Source organism: Delphinapterus leucas, chromosome 16 (genome assembly GCF_059928025.1).
Source record: "Delphinapterus leucas isolate spDelLeu-1000000601 "Yukka" chromosome 16, BTC_Dleu_Yukka2, whole genome shotgun sequence".
In the NCBI taxonomy this organism is placed as follows: domain Eukaryota; kingdom Metazoa; phylum Chordata; class Mammalia; order Artiodactyla; family Monodontidae; genus Delphinapterus; species Delphinapterus leucas.
In genome coordinates, this window is record NC_143144.1 from 38,898,855 (window position 1) to 38,915,278 (window position 16,424).

At 39.4% G+C, this 16,424-nt stretch overlaps 1 protein-coding gene across 4 annotated transcripts in view; it reads left to right on the forward strand.

The window, feature by feature from the left end:
- Positions 1-16,424, forward strand: part of BMPR1A (bone morphogenetic protein receptor type 1A) — a 140,499-nt gene that overhangs the window by 49,409 nt on the left and 74,666 nt on the right. The window contains exons 1-2 of one of the 4 annotated variants that reach the window (XM_089897793.1): positions 369-2,470; positions 5,501-5,568. The exons of 1 other annotated variant lie outside the window; for it this stretch is intronic. The gene's annotated coding sequence lies outside the window, so the exon portion shown is untranslated. Of the gene's footprint in view, positions 1-368; positions 5,569-16,424 lie in introns of those variants that run through there. 2 more of the 4 variants (XM_022562471.3, XM_089897792.1) reach the window with 2 other exon arrangements.

Below are 16,424 nucleotides of genomic sequence, written 5' to 3' on the forward strand. Positions count from 1 at the left end.
GGAATATCTTTTTCCATCCTTTTACTTTCAGTCTGTATGTGTCTCTAGGTCTGAAGTGGATCTCTTGTAGACAGCATATATATGGGTCTTGTTTTTGTATCCATTCAGCCAGTCTGTGTCCTTTTGTGGGAGCATTTAATCCATTTACATTTAAGGTAATTATCGATATGTATGTTCCTATTCCCATTTTCTTAATTGTTTTCGGTTTGTTATTGTAGGTCTTTTCCTTCTCTTGTGTTTCTTGCCTAGAGAAGATCCTTTAGCATTTGTTGTAAAGCTGGTTTGGTGGTGCTGAACTCTCTCAGCTTTTGCTTGTCTGTAAAGGTTTTAATTTCTCCATCAAATCTGAATGAGATCCTTGCTGGGTAGAGTAATCTTGGTTGTAGGTTTTGCTCCTTCGTCACTTTAAATATGTCCTGCCAGTCCCTTCTGGCTTGCAGAGTTCCTGCTGAAAGATCAGCTGTTAACCTTATGGGGATTCCCCTGTGTGTTATTTGTTGATTTTCCCGTGCTGCTTTTAATATGTTTTCTTTGTATTTAATTTTTGACAGTTTGATTAGTATGTGTCTTGGCGTGTTTCTCCTTGGATTTATCCTGTATGGGACTCTCTGTGCTTCCTGGACTTCACTATTTCCTTTCCCATATTAGGGAAGTTTTCAACTATAATGTCTTCAAATATTTTCTCAGTCCCTTTCTTTTTCTCTTTTGCTTCTGGAACCCCTATAATTCGAATGTTGGTGTGTTTAATGTCCCAGAGGTCTCTGAGACTGCCCTCAGTTCTTTTCATTCTTTTTTCTTTATTCTGCTCTGCAGTAGTTATTTCCACTGTTTTATCTTCCAGGTCACTTATCCGTTCTTCTGCCTCAGTTATTCTGCTATTGATCCCATCTAGAGTATTGTTTTGTTTTGTTTTGTTTTGTTGTTTGCTTTGTTTTGTTGTTTTGCGGTACGCGGGCCTCTCACTGTTGTGGCATCTCCCGTTGCGGAGCACAGGCTCTGGACACGCAGGCTCAGCGGCCATGGCTCACGGGCCTAGCCGCTCCGCAGCATGTGGGATCTTCCTGGACCGGGGCACGAACCCGTGTCCCCTGCATCGGCAGGCGGACTCTCAACCAATGCGCCACCAGGGAAGCCCCATCTAGAGTATTTTTAAATTCATCTATTGTGTTGTTCATCATTGCTTGTTTTATCTTTAGTTCTTCTAGGTCCTTGTTAAATGTTTCTTGCATTTTGTCTATTCTATTTCCAAGATTTTGGATCATCTTTGCTATCATTATTCTGAATTCTTTTTCAGGTAGACTGCCTATTTCCTCTTCATTTGTTAGGTCAGGTTGGTTTTTATCTTGCTCCTTCATCTGCTGTGTGTTTTTCTGTCTTCTCATTTTGCTTATCTTACTGTGTTTGGGGTCTGTTTTTTGCAGGCTGCAGGTTCGTAGTTTCCGTTGCTTTTGGTGTCTTTCCCCAGTGGCTAAAGTTGGTTCGGTGGGTTGTGTGGGCTTCCTGGTAGAGGGGACTAGTGCCTGTGTTCTGGTGGATGAGGCTGGATCTTGTCTTTCTGGTGGGCAGGTACACGTGTGGTGGTGTGTTTTGGGGTGTCTGTGGACTTATGATTTTAGACAGCCTCTCTGCTAATGGGTGGGGTTGTGTTCCTGTCTTGCTATTTGTTTGGCATAGGGTGTCCAGTACTGTAGCTAGCTGGTCGTTGAGTGAAGCTGGGTGCTGGTGTTGAGATGGAGATCTCTGGGAGATTTTCACCGTTTGATATTATGTGGAGCTGGGAGGTCTCTTGTGGACCAGTGTCCTGAAGTTGGCTCTCCCATCTCAGAGGCACAGCACTGACTCCTGGCTGTACCACCAAGAGCCTTTCATCTACACGGCTCAGAATAAAAGGGAGAAAAAGAAGAGAGAGAGAGAGAGAGGGAGAAAGGAAGGAAAGAAATAAAAGAAACGAAGGTAAGATAAAATAAAATTATTAAAATAAAAAATAATTATTAAAAAAAAACGGACAGATAGAACCCTAGGACAAATGGTGAAGGCAAAGCTATACAGACAAAATCTCACACAGAGGCATACACATCCACACTCACAAAACGAGGAAAAGGGGAAAAAATAATAAATCTTGCTCTCAAAGTCCACCTCCTTAATTTGGGATGAGTCGTTGTCTATTCAGGTATTCCACAGATGCAGGGTACATCAAGTTGATTGTGTAGCTTTAATCCGCTGCTTCTGAGGCTGCTAGGAGAGATTTCCCTTTCTCTTCTTTGTTCTCACAGCTCCTGGGGCTCATCTTTGGACCAGAGGGCATCTGTTCTTCCCTCAGACAGGACGGGGTTAAAGGAGCCGCTGTTTCGGGGGTTCTGGCTCACCCAGGCCTGGGGGAGGGAGGGGTACAGAGTGCGGGGCCAGCCTGTGGCGGCAGAGGCCCGGCGGGACGTTGCACCAGCCTGAGGCGCGCCATGCGTTCTCCCGGGTAAGTTGTCCCTGGATCCCGGGACCCTGGCAGTGGCGGGCTGCACAGGCTCCCCGGAAGTGGGGTGTGGATAGTGACCTGTGCTCGCACACAGGATTCTTGGTGGCGGCAGCAGCAGCCTTAGCGTCTCATGCCCGTCTCTGTTGTCCGTGCTTTTAGCCGCCGCTTGCGCCTGTCTCTGGAGCTCCTTTAAGCAGCGCTCTTAATCCCCTCTCCTCACGCACCAGGAAACAAAGAGGGAAGAAAAAGTCTCTTGCCTCTTCGGCAGGTCCAGACTTTTCCGCGGACTCCCTCCCGGCTAGCCCTGGTGCAGTAACCCCCTGCAGTCTGTGTTCATGCCGCCAACCCCAGTTCTCTCCCTGCGCTCTGACCAAAGCCAGAGCCTCAGCTCCCAGTCCCGCCCGCCCCGGTGGGTGAGCAGACAAGCCTCTCGGGCTGGTGAGTGCCGGTCGGCATCGATCCTCTGTGCAGGAATCTCTCTGCTTTGCCCTCCGCACCCCTGTGGCTGTGCTCTCCTCCACGGCTCCGAAGCTTCCCCCTTTCGCCACCCTTTGTCTCCACCCGCGAAGGGGCTCCTAGTGTGTGGAAACCTTTCCTCCTTCACGGCTCCCTCCCACTGGCGCAGGTCCCGTCCCTATCCTTTTGTCTCTGTTTATTCTTTTTTCTTTTGCCCTACCCAGGTACGTGGCGGGTTTCTTGCCTTTTGGGAGGTCTGAGGTCTTCTGCCAGCGTTCAGTAGGTGTTCTGTAGGAGTTGTTCCACGTGTAGATGTATTTTTGGTGTGTCTGTGAGGAGGAAGGTGATCTCCGTGTCTTACTCTTCCACCATCTTCCCCTCTGGCCGCCCACAATTTATTTTTGATGAACTCTCTGAGAGAATTAAGTTGTATGTATTTTACCCTTACTATTTCAGTTTCTGTTTTCTAAAAACAAGGGTTTTCTCATCTGTAATCACACTTAGGTTATCAAATTCAGGAAATTTTACATTGATACAGTACTTTAACCTATTACACACTTTTGTCTGTTATCTCAACTATCTCAAGTCTTTTTTAGACTCCACCTCCCCCCAGCAGAGGATTTAGTCTGGGATCACATACTGTTATTAGTTGTCATGTCTCTTTAATCTGGAACAGTTCCTTAGCTGTCCTTTGTCTTTCATGACAGCAACATATTTTAAGAATATAGGCCATGGGCTTCCCTGGTGGCACAGTGATTGAGAACCAGTCTGTCAATGCAGGGGACACGGGTTCGATCCCTGGTCTGGGAGGATCCCACATGCTGTGGAGCAGCTAGGCCTGTGCACCACAACTAGTGAGCCTGCGCTCTAGAGCCCGCGAGTCACAGCTGTTGAGCCTGCATGCCACAACTACTGAAGCCTGCACGCCTAGAGCCCGTGCTCCACAACAAGAGAAGCACTGCAATGAGAAGCCTGCGCACCGCAGTGAAGAGTAGCCCCCGCTCGCTGCAGCTAGAGAAAGCCCGCATGCAGCAACGAAGACCCAACACAGCCAAAAATGAATGAATAAAATAAATAAATTTAAAATAAATAAATAAAATAGTGCTAGAAATTTTAAAAAAAAAGGATATAGGCCAGTTATTTTATACAGTGTTCCCCAGTTTGGAGTTATCTGACATTTTCTCATTGTTAGATTTAGGTGATGCATCTCTGGCGAGAATTCTACATAAATGATGATGTGTCCTTTCTCAGGCTATCACATTCAGAAGCATGATGTGTCTGACCTTACTTGTCATTAGTAATATTGGTTTTGATCACCTGGCTAGGGTGTTGTCCAGTTTCTTCATTGTATAGTCACTGTTTCCCCCTTTACAACTAATAAACAAACTGTGGGGAGATACTTGAATACTTGAATATCTTAGTCTTTATTTATTCTCTTTATCTAGCTATCATCAATATGGACTGATGGACTTTTACTTTATCCAGTGGGTTATAATCCATTACAACCCTTATTTTTTGTTGTTGGTATTTGTATTTAATTTTTTTAAAAGTTTTACAGAATTTTAAAAGGTTACTTTTCCATTTACAGTTATAACAAAATATTGACTATATTTCTTGTGTTGTATAATACATCCTTGAGTTTATCTTACACCCAGTAGTTTGTACCTCCCCCTCTCCCACTCCTATATTGCCTCCCCTCCTCCCACTGGTAACCACTGGTTTGCTTCTCTCTGTGAGTCTGCTTCTTTTTTGTCATATTCACTAGTTTGTTGTACTTTTTTAAGATTCCACAAAAAAGTGGTATCATACAGTATTTGTCCTCTGTCTGACTTATTTCACTTAGCATAATGCCCTCCAAGTCATGTTGCTGCACATGGCAAAATTTTGTTCTTTTTTATGGCTGAGTGGTATTCCATTTGTGTGTGTGTGGGGCTATATACATATACCATATCCTCTTTATCCATTCATTTACAACCTTTATGTTTTTGATGTTCATATTGTCCCAGGTTCTGACAGTGGGAGTCCCTTCATCCTGGCTCTGATGTCCTTTGGGTGTGGCCCTATCATTTTCTGACACAGTGATGTTCCAGGCTCATGTTGGACCTTTTGTGCCCCATCTATGGGGCAGAATCAGTCATGATTTTAAGGAGGCCAGGTTTCTCTTAGTGGAGAAACAATATATAGAAACCAAGATCTGGGCATTAGATATTCTCATTAGTACTGGTGTCATTGTTTCCAGTCCCTTCCAGTGAACATAGTTAGGAACTATATTTTTAAAAAAATAATTTTAGTTTATACTAACACCCTCAATTCTCATCCAACCCCACAGGATTTTTTTTTTTTTTTTGCTTTTCCACATTCCATGTTCTAATTTATTAAGTTTTAAAAATTGAAGTATAATATGTATATATATGTAAACATATATATAAAGTGAAGTGTGCAGATCTTATGTATACAGTTCAGTCAGTTTTGGAAAATGCATACACCTTTGTAATCCATACCCCTATCAAGATACTGATTATAATTTTTCAAAACTTTTCTCATTGTGGATAATATTGATTTGTTTACTTTTAGATACTTGATCCTTGAATGTGCCCATTCACAAATTCATTTGCACTTCAGTTGAACAGCCATAAGCCAAAGTAAGTTTACTGGTATTGCACCAACGAAGCAGACAAACAAAAAAAGGGTCTTCTGTATTCTGTGGGTTAATGCAGATACAATTATTTCTCACTAGTCATTTGCATTTTATTTTGTTAGAATTGGGCTGAAAAAATGTTGATGTTTCTTCAAGGATTGTATCACTACATTTTTCTAATTGCAAATTGTGATGGTAAAGAAAGCAAAGTGTGTATTTCCTTATGAGTGGGTGAAGTACATTGTAGTTCCTGGAGTTTGGCCAGGTTTTTCTTGAACCCTTCTGTCAGTTGGTGGTACTGTCCACAGAAATTTATAATTTGCAACAGCAGTCTTTTATTAACTAGTGGAATAGGAATGAACAGAATTGATGAGTTTTATTTTTTATTTATTTATTTTTGGCTGCATTGGGTCTTCGTTGCTGCACGCGGGCTCTCTCTTGCTGCAGTGAGCGGGGGCTACTCTTTGTTGCGGTGCGCAGACTTCTCATTGTGGTGGTTTCTCTTGTTGTGGAGCACGGGCTCTAGGTGCATGGGCTTCACTAGTTGTGGCTCGCGGGCTCTAGAACACAGGCTTAGTAGTTGTGGCTCACGGGCTTAGTTACTCTGTGGCATGTGGGATCTTCCCAGACCAGAGCTCAAACCCGTGTCCCCTGCATTGGCAGGCAGATTTTAACCACTGTGTCACCAGGGAAGTCCCGATGAGTTTTATTTTAAAAGGATATTTCTAGAGTGGAGAATTCGTTCGGCTCTTTGAGTTAATTTTACAGTTGACTCTGTAAAGCCAGATCAGGAAGATTTTGCAGGACTGGAGATGTTACCCAAAAGATAAAAAGAAAATTGGCAAAAAATTAGTAATTATGGTAGAAAGAACAGTAGTTAATAAAAAGCCAGGTTTTGCTAGTACTTACATTGTGTTAATAACAGTATAAACCTGACAAGTTTTATATATATATGTGAGAAATATTTGGTTGTTAGTACTAGCAAACTCGTCCAGTTTGTTCTGAAGTTGAGGTATACATTCTGGAATGTATTACATCAACCCTAAAATATATATCTGTGTAATTCCTAGGCACTGATGTACTGTTATTTTGTGTACCATTAAGAAAGAAAATAAATGATACCTATCAAACAATGATGTGATATTAATCTTAAGACGTATCTTGATTTTACAGTTGTTAAAATGTGAAAAGATCCATTAAGAAAGAAAAATGATGCCTATTAAACAATGATATTATATCAATTTTAAGACACATTCTGATTTCACAGTTGTTAAAATGTTTAAAATGTGTTGATGAATTATATTAATCAATGAATAATAGTCCACTGTCTGGATATACCACAGCTTATTTATGCATTTACCTACTGAAGGACATCTTGATTGCTTCCAAGTTTTGACAGTTATGAATAAAGTTCTTTTAAACATCTTTGTGCAGGTTTTTGTGTGGACACAAGTTTTCAACTCATTTGGGATGCCAAGTAGCAGGATTTCTGGATCGTATGCTAATAGTATGTTTAGTTTTTGTAAGAAACTGCCAGACTCTTCCAGTGGGGCTATGTCATTTTGCATTACCATCAGTAATGAATGAGGGTCCCTTTGCTCTGTATTCTTATCAGCATTTTATGTTGTCAGTGCTTTAGATTTTGACCATTTTAATAAATGTGTGGTAACATTTACCTGATGGTTGTTTTAATTTATAATTCCTTAGTGACATATGATGTTGGCTGGGATTGTATTGCCTTAATAGATAATAGGGAAGAACAGATATCTTGACAGTATTGAGTCTTCCTATTCATTAACATGGACTGTCCATTTATTTAGTTCTTTGACTTTTTTCATTAGTTTTGTAATTTTCCTCATATAGATCTTATATGTATTTTATTAGATTTATACCTAAGTATTTCATTTTGGGGGTGCTGATGTAAATGATATGTCTTTAATTTCAAATTCCACAAGTGTATTACTGGCATATAGGAGAGCAATTGACTTTTGTATATTAACCTTGTATCTTGCAACTTTGCTGTAATTGATTATTAATTCTAGGAGTTTTTTTGTCATTGATTCATGTAGATTTTCTATATAGATGATCACATCATCTGTGAACGGAGACAGTTCTTTCTTTCCAATCTTTATACCATTTATTTCTTTCTCTTGTCTTATTCCATTAGCTTGGATTTCCAGTGTGATTTGAAAAGGAGTGGTAAGAAGGGATATGTTGCCTTGTTCCTGATCTTAGTGGGAAAGCTTTGAGTGTCTCACTATTAAATGTGATGTTAGCTATAGGTTTTTGGTAGGTGTTCTTCTTCAAATTGAGGAAATTCCCCTCTATCCCTAGTTTGCTGAGATTTTTCTTTTAATCGTGAATGAGTGTAAAATAGTCTCAAATGCTTTTTCTGCATCTAATCATAGCATCTTGTGGCTTTTCTTCTTTAGTCTTCTGATGTGATGGATTGAATTAGTTGATTTCTTGAATGTTGAACCAGCCTTGCGTACCTGGATTAAATGCCAGTTGGTCATGGTATAAATTCTTTTTATACATTGTTGGATTTGATGTGCTAATATTCTTTTTCTTTTTTTGGCCACACTGCACAGTTTGCAGGATCTTAGTTCCCCAACCAGGGATTGAACCTGTGCCCCAGCAGTGAGTGCACTGAGTCCTAACCACTGGACCACCAGGGAATTCCTGATGTGCTAATATTCTGTTCAGGATTTTTGTATATATGTTTATGAGAGATTGGTCTCTAGTTTTCTTGTGATGTCTTTATCTGGTTTTGGTATTAGGGTAATGCTGGCCTCGTAGAATGAGTTAGGAAGTATTCCCTTTGTTTCTATCTTCTGAATAAGATTATAGAGAATTGTTATAATTGTTATAATATCTTCTTAAGTGTTTGCTAGAATTCACTAGAGAACCCATCTGGGCTTGTGCTTTCTGGTTTGGAAGATCATTAATTATGATTCAATTTCTCTAAAAATGTAGACCTATTTGGATAGTCTGTTTATTCATGTGTGAGTTTTAGCAAATTGTATCTTTCAAGGAATAGGGCCATTTCATCTAAGTTATCTAATTTGTTGGCATAGAGCTCATGGTATTCCTTGATTAACCTTTTAATGACCATGGGATCTGTAGTGGTGTCTCCGCTTTCATTTCTGATATTAGTAATTTGTGTCATTTTTCTTTTTTATCAATTTTATTTATCTTTTCAAAGAATCTTTGCAAAGAACCTTTTCAAAGAACCTTTGGTTTCATTGTTTTTTCTCTATTGATTTCCTGTTTTCAGTTGTATTATTCTCTGCTCTGATTTTTATTACTTTTCATCTGCTCTTCTTGGATTTAATTTGCCCTTCTTTTCCTAGTTTCTTTAGATGGCACCTTACGTTATTGATTTTAGATCTCTCTTCTTTTCTAATACATGCATTGAATGCTGTAAATTTCCCTCTAAGCACTGCTTTCACTGCATCCCATCGATTCTGAAAATTTATGCTTTCATTTTCATTTAGTTCAAATTATTCTTAAATGTCTCTTGAAAATTCTTCTTTGGCCCATTTCCTTTAGAAGTGCATTGTTTAAGTATTTTGAGATTTTTCAACTATCTTTCTATTTTTGATTCTAGTTTAATTCTGTGATGGTCTGAGAGGAGATATTGTATGATTTCTATTGTTTTAAATTTGTTAGGGTATATTTTATATACCACCGTAAGGTATATTTTATATACCACCATAATGTGGTCTGTCTTGATGAATAGTCCATGTAATGGTACAGAATTCTAGGTTGGTTTTTTTTTTTTCTCTTGACACTTTAAATATTTCATTGCACTCTCTTCTTGCTTGCATGGTTTCTGAAGAGAAGTCAGATGTAATTCTTATCTTTGCCCCTCTATAGGTAAGGTGTTTTTTCCCTCTATTTTCTTTCAAGATTTTTTCTTAATCTTTTACTTTCTGTAGTTTGAAAATGATCTATATAGGTGTAGTATTTTGGTCATTTAACCTGCTTGGTGTTCTCTGAACTTCCTGGATGTGTGGTTTGGTGTCTAACATTAATTTGGAGAAATTTTCAGTGTTTCAAGTATGTTTCCTGTTCCTTTCTCTTTTTCTTTTTCTTCTCCTTTTTGTATTACTTCTCCTTCTCATTATGCATATGTTACATCTTTTCTACTTGTTCCACAGTTCTTTGATATTCTGTTCTTTTTTGGTGTTTTTTTGGTTTGCTTTTCAATTTTGGAGATTTTCCCTGACATATCCTCAAGCTCCGAAGGTCTTTCCTCAGCCGTGTGTAGTAGTCTACTAAGAAGTTCATCAAAGGCACTTTGAAAACAGGCTTAAAAATCTTTATAAGAAACAGTTATACCCTAGGATCTAGGGCTTATATCATCTTCTAACACTTGTCCTCACAGCCAGGTGCCTGCCTGTGGTAATGACTTGTTAGTGCTCTTCCACATTCAGTTCTCCTTTCATTCCAGGCATATGGGAACATTTAATTCCTTTGTTTCCTTGAAGTTAGGTGGTATCATGTGACTGATTCTGGCCAGTGGACTTTGAGGGGAGGTGTGTGTTATTTCTGTGTTGACATAGTCAAAAGTCCATGAAGAGTTGCTGGTCTTTTTCTTTATCTGGAAGTACCTAGCCATATGTTTCATTTGATACAAGAACAAGATAGTCAGCCTGGGTCCTTGGATGACTGTGAAACAGATCCTGCTTGTTATGTTGGGCATTTTACATGGGACAGAAGTAGACTTTTGTTGTGTTGAGCCACTGAAATCTTGGAGTTATTCAGTGGCTACTGAGCACTTAACATGTGGCTAGCCCCGACTGAGATGTGCTTTAATTGTAATGTACATACCAGGTTTGGAAGTTTTAACTATGAAGAAAGAAAAGAAAATATCTTATTAATAATTTTTATATTTATTATATTGAAATAACATTTTGGATCCATTGGGTGAAACAAAATCTATTAATTTCAGCTTTTTCTCTAGTTTTTTTTATGGGGACACTAGAAAATTTTAAATTAACACAGGTAGTCGCATTTGCAGTATTATATTTATCTTGGACAGTGCTGAACCCAACCTGGGCAAATTCAGTAGTCCTGGCAGAAGTTGGATGTTTGAGTGTTTAGAGAAACTAAACCAGTGAGACCCTAGATTTGGAGAGAATACAGAATAGGAAAACACTGTAAATGAGGGTTAAGCAAAAGTCTACTTACTGGATCAGAAGATGTGCCCTTACTTTTTGTCCCATGTTACTTTTCCCACTTGTTTGCAGAGCAGTGGCAGTCAGAAGTGTATACTCCATCTAGGAGACTGGAGGACTCTTCTAAGAAACTGACTCCAGGGAAAAGAGCAGCAGAGCCTGACATTCGAGGGTCTCCATATCTGCACAGGCAGGTGATTGCCCAGTTACCCTACAGTGAAGCCCACTAGTTTACAAGCCCTCCTTTACCCACAGCATTGTCCAATCAGAGTTCCTGTGCTTCACTGTTACATGAACAGTACCCAAGGATCACCAGGTATTTGCTGGAAATTTCTAATAGGAAAGCAACTCCTTAAGGGAAAGAGAATAATAATAGTAGCAGTGAGTTGTTTGCATATTAAGATAATGCAGATAATAATACAAATAAGGAAAAGATTAGCATATACTCTTTGTGATGAGGCTCATCTCTAATATTCCCCTATCTTGCATTACCCCAATACATATATATATATATATATATATATATATATATATATATTTTTTTTTTTTTTTTTCTTTGCTGTACGCGGGCCTGTCACTGTTGTGGCCTCTCCTGTTGTGGAGCACAGGCTCCAGACGCGCAGGCTCAGCAGCCATGGCTCATGGGCCCAGCCGTTCCACGGCATGTGGGATCTTCCCGGACCGGGGCACGAACCCACGTTCCCTACATCGGCAGGCGGACTCTCAAGCACTGCACCACCAGGGAAGCCCAGGAGACTTTTTTTTTTTTTGCAGTACGCGGGCCCCTTACTGCTGTGGCCTCTCCCATTGCGGAGCACAGGCTCCGGACGTGCAGGCTCAGCGGCCATGGCTCACGGGCCCAGTCGCTCCGTGGCATGTGGGATCTTCCCGGACTGGGGCACGAACCCGTGTCCCCTGCATCGGCAGGCAGACTCTCAACCACTGTGCCACCAGGGAAGCCCTACCCCAGTATATTTTAAGAAGTGTGCTGAAGCATGAATAGTTCTTCGGTTAGTAATTTAAGGGAGCAGGTGAGGAGATCTTCTTATTACTTTCAGCTAGCTCAGTTTTCCTTTATTTTAAAATTTGCAAGTTGATGGAAGGAAAAGTGTGCCTATAGTGAGAGAAGTAGTACAAGCAAAATGGTACAGTGTTCGAAATTTTTCTTAAAATAAGTGTTATTATTGAAAAGTATAGATAAATGTAGAAGTTTTTTTTTTCTTATGTTAAGCAGTGGTTTATATATGCTGGAATCATACCTGAGTGCAAGAGCATGTTCTTGTGATCTAACATATCTGAATTTGAATCCTGTCTCTGCCACCTACTAGATGTGGCTGCAAAGAGAAATTACTTAACCTCATAAGACACAGACAGTAAAACAGAATGTAATTTCCAAGAAGGCAGGGCTTTTTTCGTTCTTTTTGTTCATTGCTATATCCCTAGGCTAGAATCGTTCATGTGACACATAGTTAGCACTCATTAAATATTCATTGTATGAAAAGAGTCCCTACCTCATAGATTTTCTTTTATTCCATCCTCGCATAAAATGAAGAGCTTGGTTGCTACTTATTTTTTTTAAGCTGCTTCAGAAAGGTCTGTGTATATGTACAATTTACCTGTCTTGGGAAAACTTTTCAGTTATACCAAGTTTCAGATCTTTGCAACTTGATTTTTCCTAGAAATCTACCTTCTTATTGTCAAATTAGAAATTTATGCTTGAACTCTGGTGCATCCTTTGACAATGCATGTCATCTCCTAAAAGTGATGGCACTTTATAACATCAACTTCATAGATTATTATAGTGGTTGTTATCCTAGAGATTAATAATAGGGTATTGTCTCTAGGTATACCACAGATTCTCCTGGTTTTGAATGGTGCAGTTTAACGTGCATGCTAACTGAAAAAGAAATGATTTTCCTCCCTTCCTTCAGTACTTTCTTTTATGGTCATGTGATAATTAGGTAGATGGTTTCTGTTAGTTCTGGCAAATTCATAAGTAGCCAGTTACTTTCCAACATTTTTCCCCACTACTCGGTACATCTCTCCCTGTGCCTAATCCCCACCCTTTCAGTTATTGAAGATGACTTCATTCTCTTTCTTAGAGAAGTTTGAAGGTACCAAATATAAGTTCTGTAAATTTCTTCTCCTCATCTCAAAGATCCCTTTTTATGTGTCTTTCTCTTCTCTCTCTCCTGTCTCACAAGAAGTTTCCCCTTTTCTAAGGCTAGACCCTTGCCTTCGTTGAGACCTCCCGCTCCTTGTCTGTTTTGACATGAATCCTTGACAGGCTATTTCCAGTTAGATTACAACCCTGATCGAATTTCCTTGAAATTGAAAATAAACCAGCAAAACCTTCCTTTGACATTGTTATTACCTTGAGGCTATATACCATTCTTCTTTGAACTTCTCAAAATGGTAGTCTATACCTGAATAGCTCCTGTCACTTTTCTTTTTTTTTGCGGTATGCGGGCCTCTCACTGCTGTGGCCTCTCCCGTTGCAGAGCACAGGCTCCGGACGCGCAGGCTCAGCGGCCATGGCTCCGCGGCATGTGGGATCTTCCCGGACCGGGGCACGAACCTGTGTCCCCTGCATCGGCAGGCGGACTCTCAACCACTGCGCCACCAGGGAAGCCCCACTCCTGTCACTTTTTAAACATACTTCTTCCTTGCCATTGCCATTTTGCCTTTACCACTTCCCTTGAATTCGTCAGCAACCCATTTAGCAAGTTTAACAGCTTCTTCCATGTTTTTAAATTACTTGTGCTTTCTGCAGTATTTGAAATTGTCATTATCTTTTTACTTTTTTTTTTTTTTCAGTACGCGGGCCTCTCACTGTTGTGGCCTCTCCCGTTGCGGAGCACAGGCTCCGGACGCGCAGGCTCAGCGGCCATGACTCACAGGCCTAGCCGTTCCGTGGCATGTGGGATCTTCCCGGATCGGGGCACGAACCCGTGTCCCTTGCATCGGCAGGCGGACTCTCAACCACTGCGCCACCAGGGAAGCCCTTACTTTTTTTTTTAAGAACCTCACTTTAAAAAATTTACCTTGCATTACAAAATGTGGAAAATACAGAAAAATATAAGAAAGGTCATAATCCACTGTAATGTCACCTCTCAGAGATACTCACTGTTAAATTTGGGGCCGTATCTGTTTCATCTTTTTTTTTTTTTTAATGCATTAAACAAAAGAAGGATCATACTATGCCTGTTGTTTTGATATCTGATTTTTTTCTGTTTTAGTATATTATGAGTATATTTCCAAGTCCTTATTCTTCTGTAGTACAATATAGTAGCCACACAAATTGGCAGTGTTGAAACTGCCCAGGTAGAAATCCTGGCTGCAAATACTCACTAGCTGTGTGACTTTGAGCAAGTTGCTACTCTGGGTTTTAGTTTCCTCATCTGGAAAATGAAGATGGCATTCTTATCTAATTCTTATCTAATTCCTAGGGTTGCTGTAAGTAATAAATGAGATAGTACATAAAAAATAATTCTTGGCACTTAATAAATGTTAACTATCATGATAATAGTATGTGAGTTTACTATAGTTTGTTTAGATTATTTCTGTTTTATTTCTTTTGCTATCATTAAGACTGTTGTAGGACCATTCATACAGCTAAATGAATGTCATAATTTTTTTGGTAGATTTTTATTAGTGAAATATAAAAATCTCTGTTAACTAAAATTGCTGGGCTAGTGGGTACATTATGCATGTTGCTAAACTGCCCTCTATAGAGGTTATCCTCATTTATACTCGAGGGTGGTGTAAGAGATCATTAGCTTCATTACATTTTTCAAAAACTTCATGTTATTGCCTACATTTTGTACTGCACCCCTTGCTAAAAGTGAGTATCTATGTGATGAATGTGTTATTTTCCCTCTCGTCAAAATGTTGGGCTTGTTTAGAAGGGGATCACTGTTACATCATGGTTACCCACAGGTATTTCATTCATTATTTAGGTCTAATTTAAGTATAGGTATATATTTAATTTTTTTCTTATTGATTATAAATCTTTCGGTACTGAAAATAATTATTTTTCTGTCCTAAATAAATTCAAGTCTCTCTCTCTTAATCTGTATCAGTTTTTGTGTGGGTAAAACCCTTATTACCATCTACCCTAATTTTACTAAGAATATTTTTTTAAATAAATTCATTTTATTTATTTATTTTTGGCTGCGTTGGGTCTTCATTGCTATGCGCAGGCTTTCTCTAGTTGGCGGCGAGCAGGGGCTACCCTTCATTGTGGTGCGCATGCTTCTCATTATGGTCGCTTCTCTTGTTGCAGAGCATGGGCTCTCGGCACGTGGGCTTCAGTAGTTGTGGCACACGGGCTCAATAGTTGTGGCTTGTGGACTCTAGAGCTCAGGCTCAGTAGTTGTGGTGCATGGGCTTAATTGCTCCATGGCATGTGGGATCTTCCCAGACCAGGGCTCGAACCTGTGTCCTCTGCATTGGCAGGCAGATTCTTGATCACTGCGCCACCACGGAAGTCCATTAAGAATATTTTAAACCAGCTTTATTGAGCTACAATTCACATAACATACAGTTAACCCATTTAAAGTGTACAGTTTGTGTACATATTCACAGATATGTGCAGCATCAGTGTAGTCAATTTTAGAACATTTTCATTACCTCAGAATGAAACCTTCATTTAAAAATTGTGAATCACTATATTGTACACCTGTAACTTGTATAATATTGTACAACTATACTTCAATTAAAAAAATTAAAAAATGAAACCTTCATACCCTTTAGCTATCACCCTCCCATAATTTTATTATTTTAAAATAGTATTTTATATTTATTTCGTTATATCAAAGCCTTTTGGTTCAGGATTTGGAAAGAGAAAGCATAGTTTAGATTAAAAGTACAGTCTCTGGAGTCTGACTGACCTGGGTTAAATCCCAGCCCTACTTTATATATTAACTGTGTGACTTTGGTCAGGTTACTCAACCACTCTGAGCCTCAGTTTTCTTATAATATGGAATTAGTAGAGGTACCTGCCTCAAGAGTTTATTTTAAAGGTTAAACAAGATAATAAATGTATAGAATTTAGTACAGTAACTGGCACATAGTAAATGTTCAGTAAATATAAAGAATGATATGTTTGATGTTGCACTTCTGTTCTTAAATCAACTAGCAAATATTTGATGCTATTAGGCATTGTTAAGTACTGAATGTTGTTTCTATCAATGATTCAGAATGTTTTCTGTACCTAAGCAACATTTTTATACATTTTATATTATTTTCCCTCATGTAAAACTCTCATTACTCTCTGAGAATACAGTTGATTTCGTGTTGATAGAAAACAGTAATAGTAGCTTACAGTTAGAAAGTACTTACATTTGCCTGGCACTGTTCTAAGTGCTATACCTGCATTAACTCCTTTGATCCTCACCCTTCAGATACATGCAGTTATTCTCCCTGCTTTATAGATTGGATACCAAGGAGGTTAAGCAGCTTGGTCTAAAGTATTACAACAGGTTAGTGGTGGAGCCAGGATTCTAACCTTGGTACTCAGTCTGGCTACAAAGCCCATGCTCTTAACCCTGTGTTCTTCTCTTTATTCTCTCCTTCTTAAAAGAATGGTAGGTGGATTTCAAACATCTTGGCATCTTGGCTTTGGGGAGTTCTATATTAAGAAGGACTGTGAACTCTTTGATGCTTGATTGTAAGG